The 15,100-nt window shown below is 42.2% G+C and overlaps 1 protein-coding gene across 2 annotated transcripts in view; it reads left to right on the forward strand.

The window, feature by feature from the left end:
• Positions 1-236: 236 nt before the first annotated feature.
• DTX2 (deltex E3 ubiquitin ligase 2) overlaps positions 237-15,100 on the forward strand; it is an 89,634-nt gene continuing 74,770 nt past the window's right edge. Inside the window, exon 1 of one of the 2 annotated variants that reach the window (XM_029612627.1) lies at positions 237-402. The gene's annotated coding sequence lies outside the window, so the exon portion shown is untranslated. The remainder of the gene's footprint in view (positions 403-15,100) is intronic. The other variant, XM_029612628.1, reaches the window with a different exon arrangement.

Consider the following 15,100-nt stretch of genomic DNA (forward strand, 5'->3'; position numbering starts at 1 on the left):
CTTCACGTTTGGACATGAGCCACTGGGGAATCATAAAGAGGGACACTGGCAGCAGTGGGATTCAAACCCACATCCCCCAAAGAGACTGGAACCTTAATTCAGCACCTTAGACCGCTCAGCCATGCTACCACCAAATTTGTTGGGCAAAAAAAAAAAAAAAACAACAGGAAAAACTATAAATCCCATAGTACTCAGCGAGAGACCGTTTCCAGCCAGCGACCAATAGGAGGAGGAGGAGGAGGCGGCGGCCTCGACGACGACGACGACGACGACGACGGCTGAGAAGCCACGGCCGTTTCCGAGGGTAGGCACAGTGTTTACGGATTCTGCTGCCGGGAAGTGCTCGGGGGATGTTTCTTGTACTTCCGGGCAGGGGAGGGAGCGACGATCCGTGGATAAAAGGTGAGAAATCGATTTAGAACGGGGGGTGATCGCTGCCACTTTATTTTTGTCTTTCTGCTGAGGTTTTGAGCACGAATAGAAAGGAGCCAGCGAGAGCTTTATAGGGATGGAGCCGCGGTCCAGAGATACAGAGACTCCGAGAGCACAGAAGGACCCAAGTTCCCTTCCAATCTGCACAAATTAATTTACTTTTGCTGTGCAGTAGACCTACAGTTGATCGCTGGCTCTTTTCACTTCCCCCTTGTGTATACATGTTATATAATGAGAGGTGTGTTGCAAGCAGTTAAACTTGTTGATAGCGACCGGTGAGTCATGGGATACAGAGAATAAGAAGTGACGTCCTGAGGCTTTCACGAGGGGTGTGTGGACTGACAGCGATCATGTCACTTTTGTCTAATCAAAAATATGGTAAAGACTACTAGGTCCATTTAATCTTCTTGTTTTTCCCAATGGGGGAGAGATGAATAGTGGAGAATCCTGATGATCTGTCCGGGGTCCGTTGATGTTTAACAAATTCATTAATTAACTGAAAAAAAAGGAGCAAAGACTTTATTTCAGTCATATTTGATGATGAAATTATTCAGAGTAATTGGAAAAACAAATGGACAATGAAGAATTACAGGAGAACCTACAGAGACCGGGGACTTGGGTATCTAAATGGCAGATGAAAATTAATGTGGACAAATACAAAGTGATGCACATAGGAAAATAATCCAAGCTATAGCTACATGATGCTGGTTTCTATTAGGAGTCACTACCCAAGAAAAGATCTTGATCCTGATAATTCGGCTTCTTAACCTCCCATGCCTAATTTGCCATTGTTGAGCAAACCCATAGAGAAAGTCATTCACAGTTCACTGAAATTTTGGCTGAATATAACATTTTGGATGTCCATCAAGAAAGCTTTCATAAACCTGTTAGTTTCAGTAGCTTATCTACTATTACATCATCTTGATGGGGAGGCTTTCTGTATTATGGTTTTTATAGATTTAACTGCTGCTTTTGACATGGTCAGTCATATGATATTGCTTGAATGGTTTTCTGCAATAGGAATTGGGGATTTGGGTTTGAGCTGGTTTTGTGAATTTCTATCTAATCGCATGCAACAAATTATGATTGGTGGGAAATCTTTGACATGTAATATTACTCTAGGGGGTCCTTCAGGGGACTGCAATATCCTCAATATTATTTAATATCTATATACAGCCTTTATGTAATCTCATCTTCAACTAGGGATTGGAGTTTAAAATGCACACAGACAATATACATTTATTTAAAATATTTATATTTTGCCTATCATGGAAAATGCATGCAAGGTGGATTACAGCTTTAAAACAGAAAACATAAAATGAACAGTACTTCCAGACATCACGTACACTTTATATAGGTTCAGATTACCAATAAAAATACAATACTATACCTTGCTCTTAAAATTAATCAAAGTTCAAATAAAAAGCTTCCTGGAATACAGCTTTCAATTTTTTTTTCAAAACTATTTAAAATATGTCAGTCGAAGGTCTTCTAGCAACTGGTTCCATGGAGAAGGACCGATTTTATAGAAAGAGCACATCCTGCAAGCACTGTGACAATCTGACTGAGTTATCATCACTTATACTTATTATACAAATTGTCAGTGGCTTAGACAAAACTGTTATCCTTGAATATCAACAAGTCATAGGCTTTCTGGGTCTGTCAACCCAATTCAGATTCTGATGTAGCATCTTTATCTATTGATGGTGTACCGATATTGTTTTCAAAATGTGTTTTGAGTTTAGAGGTGATGTTTGATTCTCATTTATTGTTGAAACTCAGATTCATTCTATCTTGAGATCTGATTTTTATAAGCTGAGATTGGTTAGATAGTTAAAATATTTGGTACTGGTTTCTGATTTTAGAATCTTTATTCAAGCCTTTATTATCACTACAGCTGCCTACTGTAATTCTTTATATATAGCTTGCCTATGACACACATGCAAGTCATGCAGTTGCTTCAAGCTGCTGCAGCTCACTTAATCACCTCTAGTTCTCACTCTGATCACATTACACCCATTTGCACATTTAAATGCACATACAAATATAGAATTATCTGAATTATGGATGAATCTTAGGTATAATAATAAACTTTCAATGAAAAAACATATCAATTTAAAAATAAAGAATGGCTATTACAAATTAAACATACTAAAACAATTAAAACCACTCTTACCTCCAAAATGATTTTAGGACAGTACTACAAACTTTGATACTTAGCAAACTTGATTACCGTAATTCTTTATTACTTGGTTTACCGTACGCAATACGACCACTACAAACCTTACAAAATACAACTGCAAGAATACTGACGAGAATACCAAATCTGAACATATCACTCCCATTCTTCAATCTCTCCACTGGCTCCCCATTAAATATAGAGCTCAATATAAAGTTCTGGCAATTATACATAACTCATTATACAACAACAACATAGAATGGTTGAATACATCATTACATTTGTACACACCTAACAGGATGCTGGGCTTGATGGCCCATTAGTCTGACCCAGCATGGCACCATGGGCCATATGGTCTCTTTCTGCCATCATATTTCTATTTAGTCTGCCCATCCACACAAGTGCTTAGTTCTACAATCCCTACTAGTTCCTCAGAGATCACCAGTGCTTGTCTCATGCTTTCTTGAATACAAACACTCTCCTCGTCTCCACAGTTCTTCATACCGCAAGATCACATAACTCCTACATGGTCAATGAAGACTTTCCCTTTCTTATTGCTAAGGATGTTCTGTGCTTGTCTGATAACTGGAATTCTGTTACTATTATTACCTTCATCATCTCCACTGGAAGACTGTTCCAGGCATATTGCTAGGGCAGGGCTGGAAAAATCCCACATGCTGGGTTGCCCAGGCACCTAAAATGAGTTGCCTCCTGCTGGGTGAAGGAGCCTAACCCAGGGCTTGAGAAGAGCAGCTGCACTCTGGGACCAAAAAGAACGGCAGCAACTAGAGTAAAGAAAAGCTGCAGTGGCCGCAGGCCGGAAAGACCAGCGGCTGGTATGAAGGAGGAGTAACGGTGCCAGGCATGATGACTGGTGAGCAGCGGTAGCTGGGGAGGGGCTGGGAAGAACAGGGGCCACTGGGGTCAGGAGCAGTTTCCAGGCTGAGAAGGAAGTGGGGTAGACAAGTTGGAGGGGAAAGAATAAGGTTGGAGGTATAAAGGGAGGGAAGGCAAAAAAAAAACCAAGATAAAAGCTTATGAAGATCTTCTCCACTGGTTCTTTAGAATTTTGTCTGGTTCCTAACTTTCCTAAAATAAAAAAGTTCTATTCCTATACCAAGCTGTTTTCTTAATCCTGGGAGAAGGAGTGGCCTAGCAGCGTATTAGGCTTCAATTGGAACAATGAGGCTAGTATTCTTATTTTTCACTGTCCTGTCCGGCAGCTTATTTTATCTCCCGTGCCTCTGATAATCCCTGCCCCAAAACACAGGCCGATGCAATAAGACGGGCACCCAATACGAGTGCCCGTTTTCCTAATGCGCGTGCAGCCACATCCCCTGTGCGCCCGATGCAGAATTCAAATGAGATGAAAATCAGAGCAGCGTAAAAAAGGGTGTGCTGACAGGGAAATGAGCATTTCTGGTGCTCAAAAGTTTATTGCATCAGGCACAGAGGCATCTAAATTGTGCATTCGTTACAAGTGTGCACTTTTTTCAGGTTACATTGGTGAAACTGTCAAATGTACAAATAAAATATAGGTTGCATTCCTATAGTAGACTGGTTTAGAGAAGATTGGAAGGAGTACAGGTGTATATGTTAGCAGAGGGGTCAGAAAATTGAAAGAAACAGCAGAAAGCTAAAGAAGTAGTATTCTGGTACTGTCAGGAAATCAGGGTCCCCACTAAGTCTATTCGTGTTTGTTTCAAGATGTTTGATCACTTTAATTTCAAAGATTACATGATGATAGCAGATAAGGATCATCTTGCCCTCCCAGTTTGCCCAGTTATCCTCTTCTCTGGTTCTCTAGCACTTTGCGTGCTGGCCTTCATCACGTCCACTAGTAGGATATTAAAGATCTTGTCATTATCTTTTTAAGTTTTTACAAGTCCCATGCTTCATTCAACACTTAGGTTCCCTCCCATGTCTTATCCCCAGGCTCTTGTTTGAAATATCCAGACCCCCTTCCTCCATGTCCGTTGCTTTTTGGGTTGTCCTCATATCCACTCTGGAAGCCCAATGCTATGAAGAGTTTTTAAGTTCACTTTTAGCATTCTGGTCATAAGTTCATTGATAAAAGTGTCTGGCCTGGAAAAGTGTCACTTTACTCTTCTCTGTGAAGCTTTATCTTGTGTCTTTTGAAGGTTTATTCTTGAGCAGACCGAATGAGAAGCATTCTAAGAAAGTTTATAAGGAGTGGTCAAATACTTGGCAATTAAGATTCAGAGTAAAAAAAAAAAAAAAGAGGGTGCAGAGTTGTGCATCTTGAGTGCAGAAATCCAAAGGAGAAGTGTAAAACTGATGGGCACCAGCCAGGATAAGGATCTCAGGGTGATAGTGCAATGATCTCAAGGTGGCAAGGCAGTGGCTAGCGCCAGAGGGGTATTTTGATGCATAGATAGACATAAGCAGCAGAAAAAAAGGAGGTGATAATGCGCCTATACAGGTCATTCATGAGGCCTCACTCAGAATGCTGTGTTCAGTTCCGGAGTCCATATCGCGGAAAGGAAAGAGAGACTAGAGGTGGTCCAGAGAAAGGCGACCAAAATGTCATGGGGTCTGCACCAGAAAAGATACGGGATAAGACTGAAGGACCTAAATATGTATACTCGAGAGGAGAGATGGGGGATATATGTGAAGGGTATTAATAATGCACAAGAAGCAAACGCTTGTCAATGGAAAGGAAATTCTAGAACTAGGGGTCATGAAATGAAACCCCAAAGGGGGTAGACTCGGGAACAACAGCAGGAAATATTTTTTTTATGGAGAGGGTGGTGGATCCCTAGAATGCCCTCCTGGAGCTAGTGGAGAGACAAACAATAAAGGAATTAAAAAAAAAAAATCATGAGATTATAGAGGACGCCTATAGGCCGGAGGCTTGTAATGAAGCAGTAGGGTACCCTGCACAGAGTGGCAGTTCAGCCCAAAAAGCACTGAAATGACTGCATTGCACTGACTACTGCTCTGACTTTAAAGATCTGGACACTCTGGCATGACTTAGAAGTTATTTTCATAGTACTTCACTATCACATTTGTTAGATCTTCAGCCAGGCCTTAATTTGAAATTATATATGAGGTGGATGCATTTCAGTCTAAACCATGTGGCTAGTTTCTGGGGCTCCAAAGATATTATCCCTTTGTGGGTGATAGACCGGAAATATCATTTAGAGGGCATGGAGTATTTCCTGTACTTGCAAGTAGCCGATTTTTAAAGAATGCCCTCAGGGAGGATTTATCTTCAGGAAGGATGTGTTTGTGATAATGCTGACAGGGTAAAAGGGGTTTTCCCGTTGATAGCAGGGCTGAATTAGCCATGCTGGCTGGGAGCATCTCACAACCGGTCAGTAGGCGGAGTTTTCTCAGTTAGTACAGAGTTTTGAACTCTGTACGGCTGCGCGGTGAGCTTCCCGCGCGATTGTCCTGTTACCTCAGTCTCTTTTTTTTTCCGCGAGCAGTCTGCACGTGGGGTTTTTCTCCTCCTCGTCTCTGAAAAGATTTTTTTCTCAAAATTTTTTATTTTCTTCTTTCTTCTGATCAGTGATGGCGTCTAGGCCATCAGGATTTAAGTACTGTCAATCAATAAAAGTATGTCCATTACAGATGGACATCATTACTGCTATATATGCTTGGGACCGGAACACAACCAAGTCTCATGCCGGGACTGTAGTCGTATGTCCCGCCCACCCCGAGCCCAGAGGAAGTACGCAGAGAAAATCGTGTGGCTAAAGAAATCCTCCACACTGTCTTTGCTGGGATCGTCGAAGAGACCGAAGAAGACGCCGTCTAAAAGGCCTGCTTCGCTAGAGGGTACCTCGGCCAGGTCGGTTATACCACCAGAGCCAGTGAAGGGAGTTGAGGCCCCAACTCCTCTTTCACAAAAATCCCTTCATGAGCCGTTTGGGTTTCAGTTCACTAAACCCACTCGCTTTCACTCCTCGACACCAAAAAAGTCGGGAGACAAAAAATCAAATCGGCTGAAGCATTTTAAGAACGGTGCATCGGAGCAGAGATATGCGCATCGGCGCATAGCCCAGCGCATAACTTATCGGCGCCCAAGGCCTCGGCGCACAGCTACGCGCACAAAACATCTGAGCACAGCTCCGACGCATCGGCACACAGCGGCGCGCACATCACATCGGTGCACAACTGTGTGTGATGACGTGCACAACGCATCGGTGCATGGATCGGTGCACAAAGGTGCATCTAAGCACACAGCGCCGATGCCACACGACGCATCGAAGCAACATGACTCAAAACTATTGATTCAACCTCGAATTCCGATGCACTTGACACCACTCTTGAAGCAGTCTTCACTACTAAGTCAGGAACATCTTAAAAAGTCCCAAAAAACTAAGCAAGTAACATCTTCAAAACCTTGTGAGACAGATTCTGACCAACAGGTGAAATTAGTCTCTGTCCATGACACTACCACATCTAGCGAGGGTTCTGAATCTGATGGATCTTCTTTTAGTAGACCACAATCCCCTCAGCTTCTCCATAACTCAGGCCTGCCTCCTCAAGACGAGCTCATATCGGCAATGCCTTCAGGAACAGGTCCATTTCCAGGACCTTCACAACCTATCGCATCTAAAGCGATGTTACAAATTTCGCAGGCATTGAATACTTTTTTCCAAGATCTAAACATGGCACATCCTCCGCCTCCATTTGCGCCTTCTCAACCTTTGCCACTTTCATCACCATATCCATTACTTCCATCTCAGCCATCGGCACCATCTCCAATTCCAGATCGACCAGATACTCCAGAATCACCATGGACATCGTCGCCTGGTTCATCTACAAGGTTCCCATCTGATCCTCCAGAAGGTCTTCCGGAACCTTATTCCCCTCCTGAAGACTTGTCCTATGCAAAGTTCATTGAGAAAGTGGGCTCTCTTTTAAATATCAAGACGGGAAAGATCCCTGATCCTAGGTCAGAGGTGTTAGGAATACTGAAAATATTCAAAATGCCTCCAGAACCAACAGCTCTACCACCACATACAGTGCTAGATACAGTTCTTTGTAAAATGTGGGACAAACCCTTTACTACTGCAGCCTCATCAAGGAAAACGGACTTAAAGTACCGTATGCGTAATTCCACAATTTATGATTCCACACAGCTGTCACACAATTCAATAGTAGTGGAATCTGCACTCTCAAAGGCAAAAAGGTCAAAACTTTATTCCAATTCACCACCAGGAAAAGACCAAAAGTCTATGGACGACTTTGGCCGTAAGGTATACCATTCTTCCATGTTAGCAACAAAAATTCAACATCATCAGTTTTACTTAATCCAGTATTTATTTGAATGTCTTCAGAGGTTACGTCCCTCATGTCTAACCCCTGAAAATTCTCTACCACAACCTTTTACTGACATGGAAGAAGGGCTTCGCCATCTACTTCGGTCTGTCTATGAGTCCTTTGAGTCTTCCGCAAGGTCCTTGGCTACAGCTATAGCGGCAAGACGGATGGCGTGATTGAGAGCAAGTGCAATTAGAGAGGATGTTTACAATAAGTTAGTGGACATACCATGCCTGGGTGACAATCTTTTTGGTGAGAAGTTTGGGGAAACCGTTACTCTTCTTAAAGAACAGAGTACCACTGTACTATCACACATCTCCAACGGACCCCCATACCTCGACCAGGAAATTTTACCTTTCGCTCAGGAAGAAGCCCTACTCAAGGGTACCCTTTAAACCATACAATACCTGTCGATCACAGAATTATTCCCACCAAAGATACTAACCTCAGGCTCATCAGTCCCGTGGACAACCTCGTCAACAAAGGCCACAAAAGCAAACACCAGCACCTCCTCAAGAACAGACGTCATCTTTTTGAGCTATCCCGAGCCACCTCCACTGCCTTACATAGGAGGTCGCCTTCTACATTTTTATACCAATTGGGAGGCGATTACTTCAGATGTTTGGGTGCTGAACATCATAAGGGAGGGCTACCGAATAAATTTTGTAACACACTCCCGGATCTCCCTCATATTCCCTCCCCCCTCGAAATACATCAACCCACTCACTGTACCTTCAAGAACAGTTACAAAATCTACAAAGCCAGAAATCCATTCAAAGAATTACAAGGGTACAGGAAAATCAGGGGTTCTACTCCCATTATTTTCTCATTCCAAAAAAGTCCAGAGGTCTTCGACCAATCTTAGACTTACAGAATCTCAACAAACACATTCAAAAAGAAAAATTCAATATGACGTCTCTCAAGACTATTCTTTCTCTCCTACAACCCAACGACTGGCTATGTTCCATAGACTTGAAGGATGCGTACTCCCATATTCCCATGCACCCTTCTTCCTGGTAATACCTTTGCTTTCAAGCTCAGAGCAATCACTATCAATACAAGGTTCTTCCCTTTGGCCTGTCTTCAGCCCCAAGAGTGTTCACAAAATGTTTAGCGGTGGTGGTGGCTCACCTCAGACAACTGTCGATCCAGATTTTTCCCTATCTGGACGACTGGATTTTAGTAGCCTCGGATCAGCCTACTCTACAAACTCACACGTTCCAAACAGTCAACTTGTCTGCAGACATTGCAGATGACACAAAATTGTTCAGAGTAGTTAAATCACAAGCAGATTGTGATAAATTGCAGGAAGACCTTGTGAGACTGGAAAATTGGGCATCCAAATGGCAGATGAAATTTAATGTGGATAAGTGCAAGGTGATGCATATAGGGAAAAATAACCCATGCTATAATTACACAATGTTGGGTTCCATATTAGGTGCTACAACCCAAGAAAGAGATCTAGGTGTCATAGTGGATAACACATTGAAATCGTCGGTACAGTGTGCTGCGGCAGTCAAAAAAGCAAACAGAATGTTGGGAATTATTAGAAAGGGAATGGTGAATAAAACGGAAAATGTCATAATGCCTCTGTATCGCTCCATGGTGAGACCGCACCTTGAATACTGTGTACAATTCTGGTTGCCGCATCTCAAAAAAGATATAATTGCGATGGAGAAGGTACAGAGAAGGGCTACCAAAATGATAAGGGGAATGGAACAACTCCCCTATGAGGAAAGACTAAAGAGGTTAGGACTTTTCAGCTTGGAGAAGAGACGACTGAGGGGGGGGATATGATAGAGGTGTTTAAAATCATGAGAGGTCTAGAACGGGTAGATGTGAATCGGTTATTTACTCTTTCGGATAGTAGAAAGACTAGGGGGCACTCCATGAAGTTAGCATGGGGCACATTTAAAACTAATCGGAGAAAGTTCTTTTTTACTCAACGCACAATTAAACTCTGGAATTTGTTGCCAGAGGATGTGGTTAGTGCAGTTAGTATAGCTGTGTTTAAAAAAGGATTGGATAAGTTCTTGGAGGAGAAGTCTATTACCTGCTATTAAGTTCACTTAGAGAATAGCCACTGCCATTAGCAATGGTAACATGGAATAGACTTAGTTTTTGGGTACTTGCCAGGTTCTTGTGGCCTGGATTGGCCACTGTTGGAAACAGGATGCTGGGCTTGATGGATCCTTGGTCTGACCCAGTATGGCATTTTCTTATGTTCTTATGTTCATAATCGATTACGAAAACTCCAACCTGCAACCAACCCAAATGCTACAGTTCATTGGAGCACTCATCAATTCAACACAACAGAGAGCATACCTCCCACAGGACAGAATTCAAACTCTATCTTCACTAGCTCGACATCTGTGCAACCGATCACATGCATCGGCACGTCAAATCCTCCAGCTACTGGGTCATATGGCGGCAACTATACATGTGGTTCCCTACACAAGACTACATATGCGCCGCCTACAGTGGGGACTAAAGAATCAATGATCTCAATACTTTCAGCCCCTCTCAACCAAGATACAACTTACCACCCAAATGCGCACCGATATTCGATGGTGGAAGAACACCAACAACTTGACCTCGGGAGCACATTTCCGGTTACCTCCCAATCAACTCACCCTCACGACGGATGCATCCAGAAGGGGCTGGGGAGCTCATCTGAGCGAACTAAAGACTCAGGGTCTCTGGTCTGCACAGGAGAGCACACACACGAGATAAACCTTCTGGAACTTTGAGCCATTTGGAAGGCACTTCAAACCTGCTCCCCTCAGGTTTGGGGCAAGCATCTCATGGTATACACAGACAACCAAGTTGCCATGTTCTACATAAACAAGGAAAGAGGTTCAGGTTCATGGATCCTTTGTCGAGAAACACTTCGAATACTGACGTGGGCAATAGCAAACAAAATTTCGATGCAAGCCACTTACCTTCCAGGCTTAAACAACGTCACGGCGGATTGCCTCAGCAGAATTTTTCATTTTTATTTGCTTATTTATTTAATGAGTTTTATATACTGTCATTCGGAAACATCAAAATAACGCCATCATAACGATTTACAAAATAAGGTTACAGGGATAAGGGGGTTAAACAAGGGATGCAAAGTACAAACTGTTATTAAGCATAGGGGATAACATGTAAGGATTTAGTTCAGTTTTTTGTTTCATTTCTTATTTATGAAAACCTAGATGTGATGAATTTCATTTATTTATTCATGAGGTTGGATTGGAGGGCAATGATGTTGTGTTGTTCATTGGGTGAGTTGGTATGCTTTGTTGAACAATTTCGTTTTTAACTCCTTTTTGAAGGTTTTTAGGTTTTCTTGAGTTCTGAGCTTAGTCGGTAGGGAGTTCCAAAGTTTTGGGCTACCAAGGGAGATTGCTCTTTTTTGGGTTGAGGTGAGTTGATTTGAGTGCGTTGGTGGTGTTTTTAGGAGTCCCTTATTTGCTGATCTAAGGTTTCTGCTTGGGGTATATAGTTGTATGTAGGGGCTTAGCCAATTTTCTTGTTCTTCATATATAATTTTATGTAAGATGGATAGGACTTTGTATTCAATCCTGTATCTTATTGGTAGCCAATGAAGTGAAATAAGTGTTGGGGTGATGTGGTCATGCTTTTTTGCTCCTGTGAGGATTCTTGCAGCTGCGTTCTGCAGGATCTGGAGTGGGCGAATGGTGTTTATAGGTAAGTTGAGAAAAAGAGAGTTGCAGTAGTCTGTGTTGGAGAAAATTAGTAATTGGAGGACTGATCTGAAGTCATTGTTGGAGAGAAAAGGTTTTAGATGATGGAGTGTAAGTAGTTTATGATAACCGTCTTTGATTTTTGTTGATATATGGTTTTTGAATGAAAGTTCTCTGTCAATTATTACTCCGAGGTTGTGGGCATGGTTGATTTGAGATATGATCAAATTTTGGTTCATGAGGTTGAGCGGTGGTATTTGAGGAGAGTTATTCTTTCTGTCTAGTAATATTAATTCAGTCTTGTCGAAGTTGAGGATGAGTTTTAGGTTGGCTAGTATTTCCTTTATGTTTTTTAGGTAATTGGCTGTTAATTTGTATGTTTCTTCTAGTGATTTTTTTATTGGGATTAATATTTGAATATCATCAGCATAGATGAAGTGGGTTAGATTCAGATTTGAAAGGAAGTGGCATAATGGGAGCAGATAGATGTTAAAGAGCATCGCTGAAAGAGCAAATCCTTGGGGAACTCCAGTGTTTAGGTTGATTTTCTTTGAGAGGGACTCATTAAGTATCACTTGGTAGGATCTTTGTGACAGGTACAAGGAGAACCATTGAAGGGTTGTTTTGTTAGCTCCTATTTCATCCACACGAATGGGCTTTAAATCGAGAAGTTGCAACCAGAATCTTTCAACACTGGGGCAACCCGATGATAGATCTGTTTGCCACAGAGAACAACCGTCAAACACAAGTATTTTGCTCCATTTTCCGAGCAAACTTCATCATGCTCCAGATGCCTTCCTCATTCCATGGACAGAGGGCTTACTATATGCCTATCCTCCCATTCCGCTAATATCAAGGACGATTCAAAAATGCATTCGAGACATAGTGGATATGATCCTCATAGCTCCGGCATGGCCAAGACAGCCCTGGTATCCATATCTCATGCGACTATCCATTCGCCCACCAATTCCACTGGAGAACCATCCACGTCTGTTGACTCAGGAGGGGGGGGGGGGGGTCCCTCCTTCATCCAATGCATCAATCCCTCCACCTGACAACTTGGAGGTTGAAAGGCAATTATTAAACCATCTGGATCTGCCAGCTCCACTTGAAGACATTCTCATTGCTTCTAGGAAACCTTCAACGAGACGTAACTATGCAGGAAAGTGACATCGTTACACGAAATGGTGCACAACACGAAGGCTAGACCCTTTCTCATCAACAGCCATGCAACTCCTGGAGTATCTTCATACACTCTACCTTGCTGGTTTAGCGCTGGCTTCAGTTCGTATGCATTTTAGCGCCATTGTAGCATTCCACCACTCTCATAACGGACTTCCCATTTCCAACCATCCGTTGATCTCCAGATTCATGAGGGGCATGCTATATCTAAGGCCACTGGTGTCAAAACCACCTATACCATGGGGTCTCAATATAGTCCTTGAACAACTAATGCTGCCTCCTTTCGAGCCAATAGATTCATGCCACATAAAATACCTAACCTGGAAAACGGTGTTTCTAGTGGCGGTCACATCAGCATGGAGAGTAAGTGAGCTACAAGCCTTGGTTCACTATTCTCCTTATTTAGAATTTTATCATGATAAGGTCACTCTTCGGCCTCATCCTACCTTTCTTCCTAAAATAGTATTGGCTTCCCACATAAACCAGTCAATTACATTGCCAATCTTTCAACCTAAACCTCATCATAATGACTGAGACAAGCTTCTGCATTCTTTAGACTGTGAAAGAGCGTTAGCTTACTACAAACACAGAACTCAATCTCAAGGAAGACCATCTCAATTGTTTCTATCCTTTAACCCTAATAATCCAAACCAACCTGTCTCCAAAAGAACCATTGCTAGTTGGTTATCCCAATGCATTGAATTCTGCTACAATAAACGTTCTCTAGTTTTGAGCAACAAACCGAAAGCACACCAGATACGCGCAACAGCAGCATCTGTTGCACATTTAAAAAGGGTTCCGCTACTGGATATCTGCAAAGCAGCAACCTGGTCTTCTCTTCATACCTTCACATCTCACTACTGTATCGGACAGCAAGCATCTTCCGATGCAGTTCTGGGGTCGGCAGTTTTGTCAACCCTACATGCTGAGTAAGACTGTCTACCTCTATTGAAGGGTAGTGTCCTCAACTTAAAAAACTTATTATATGGACATAACCCAGGAGCTTGGGATTCCCAGATAGCATGGCTAATTCAGCCCTGCTATTGACGGGAAAAAGCAAGTTTGCTTACCGTAAACGGTGTTTCCGTAGATAGCAGCAGGATGAATTAGCCATACGATCCCATCCCACCTCCCTAGACAGTCTACAGATTCTACTAAAAACGTTTTTCCACGTACATCTCGCTTGGCTACAAGAGACTAAGGTAACAAGACAATTGCATGGGAAGCTCACCGCGCAGCCGTACAGAGTTCAAAACTCTGTACTAACTGAGAAAACTCTGCCTACTGATCGGTCGCGAGACGCTCCCAGATAGCATGGCTAATTTATCCTGCTATCTACGGAAACACCGTTTACGGTAAGCAAACTTGCTTATTTCCAAACTCTATAGCACTCTTACTAAGGAGCCACAGGACCAACTGGGCTATATGAAGGCTTGGGGAAAGGATTTGAGGATTGAGCTTACTGAGGATGAGTGGGATCTAGCCTTTTTATATACAAGGAAAAGTTCAGTCTCCTCAAACATAACGGAAAATAGTTACAAGGTATTCATGCAATGGTACTTAACCCCTGAAGGGATTCATAAAGCTTTCCCATGGGTTTCTAATAAATGTTGGAAGGTCCTTGGGATCTTATCTCATCTCTGGTGGGAGTGCCCAGTTATATTGGTTTTCTGGAAAGAACTCTTTCTCTTCTTAATGAGGTTATGAAGTTGGGTCCTTCCCTTATGTCCTAAAAGTGCTCTTCTGAATATACCTGAGCACTATCAAGAGAGGCGCAGAAATATTATTAGCAGCTAGGTGTGACTTGGCTTGTCATTGGAAGTTACCCTCTGTCCCTAAAATGGGTAATATTCTTTCCCGTCTAAACGATATCTATAGTATTTATCTACTCTCTGCTAAACAGTTTGATTCCTATGGATCCTTTTAATCATAGCTTTGGATTCATTGTATAAATATGATTGATTGCTTCAGGAATGCATGTGTCGTACCTGTTTTCCATTGTTAATTTTCTTTTTGTTTTATATATTCTGATAATGCAATAAAATACTATTTGAAAAAAAAAAAAGACTGCATTGTGCTTTCAAGAAGATATGGGGTAGCCTGCTCCTTGCTGGGCAGTCTGGATGGACCTTTGACTTTGTCGACATTTACTATCTTGCTATAAAAAGCAATTGTCTTAATTCTGTTTGTGGACCTTTATTTCCACCATGTAACAGGAAGCACTGTACTGATTTATTTTAAACAAAAGTCCGGATTACTTAAGGAACCAGAAAGGCATTAAGGCTTGTAAGCGCTTGATAGATTATATCAGTTTATTTTG

Source organism: Rhinatrema bivittatum, chromosome 8 (assembly GCF_901001135.1).
Source record: "Rhinatrema bivittatum chromosome 8, aRhiBiv1.1, whole genome shotgun sequence".
Classification (NCBI taxonomy): Eukaryota; Metazoa; Chordata; class Amphibia; order Gymnophiona; family Rhinatrematidae; genus Rhinatrema; species Rhinatrema bivittatum.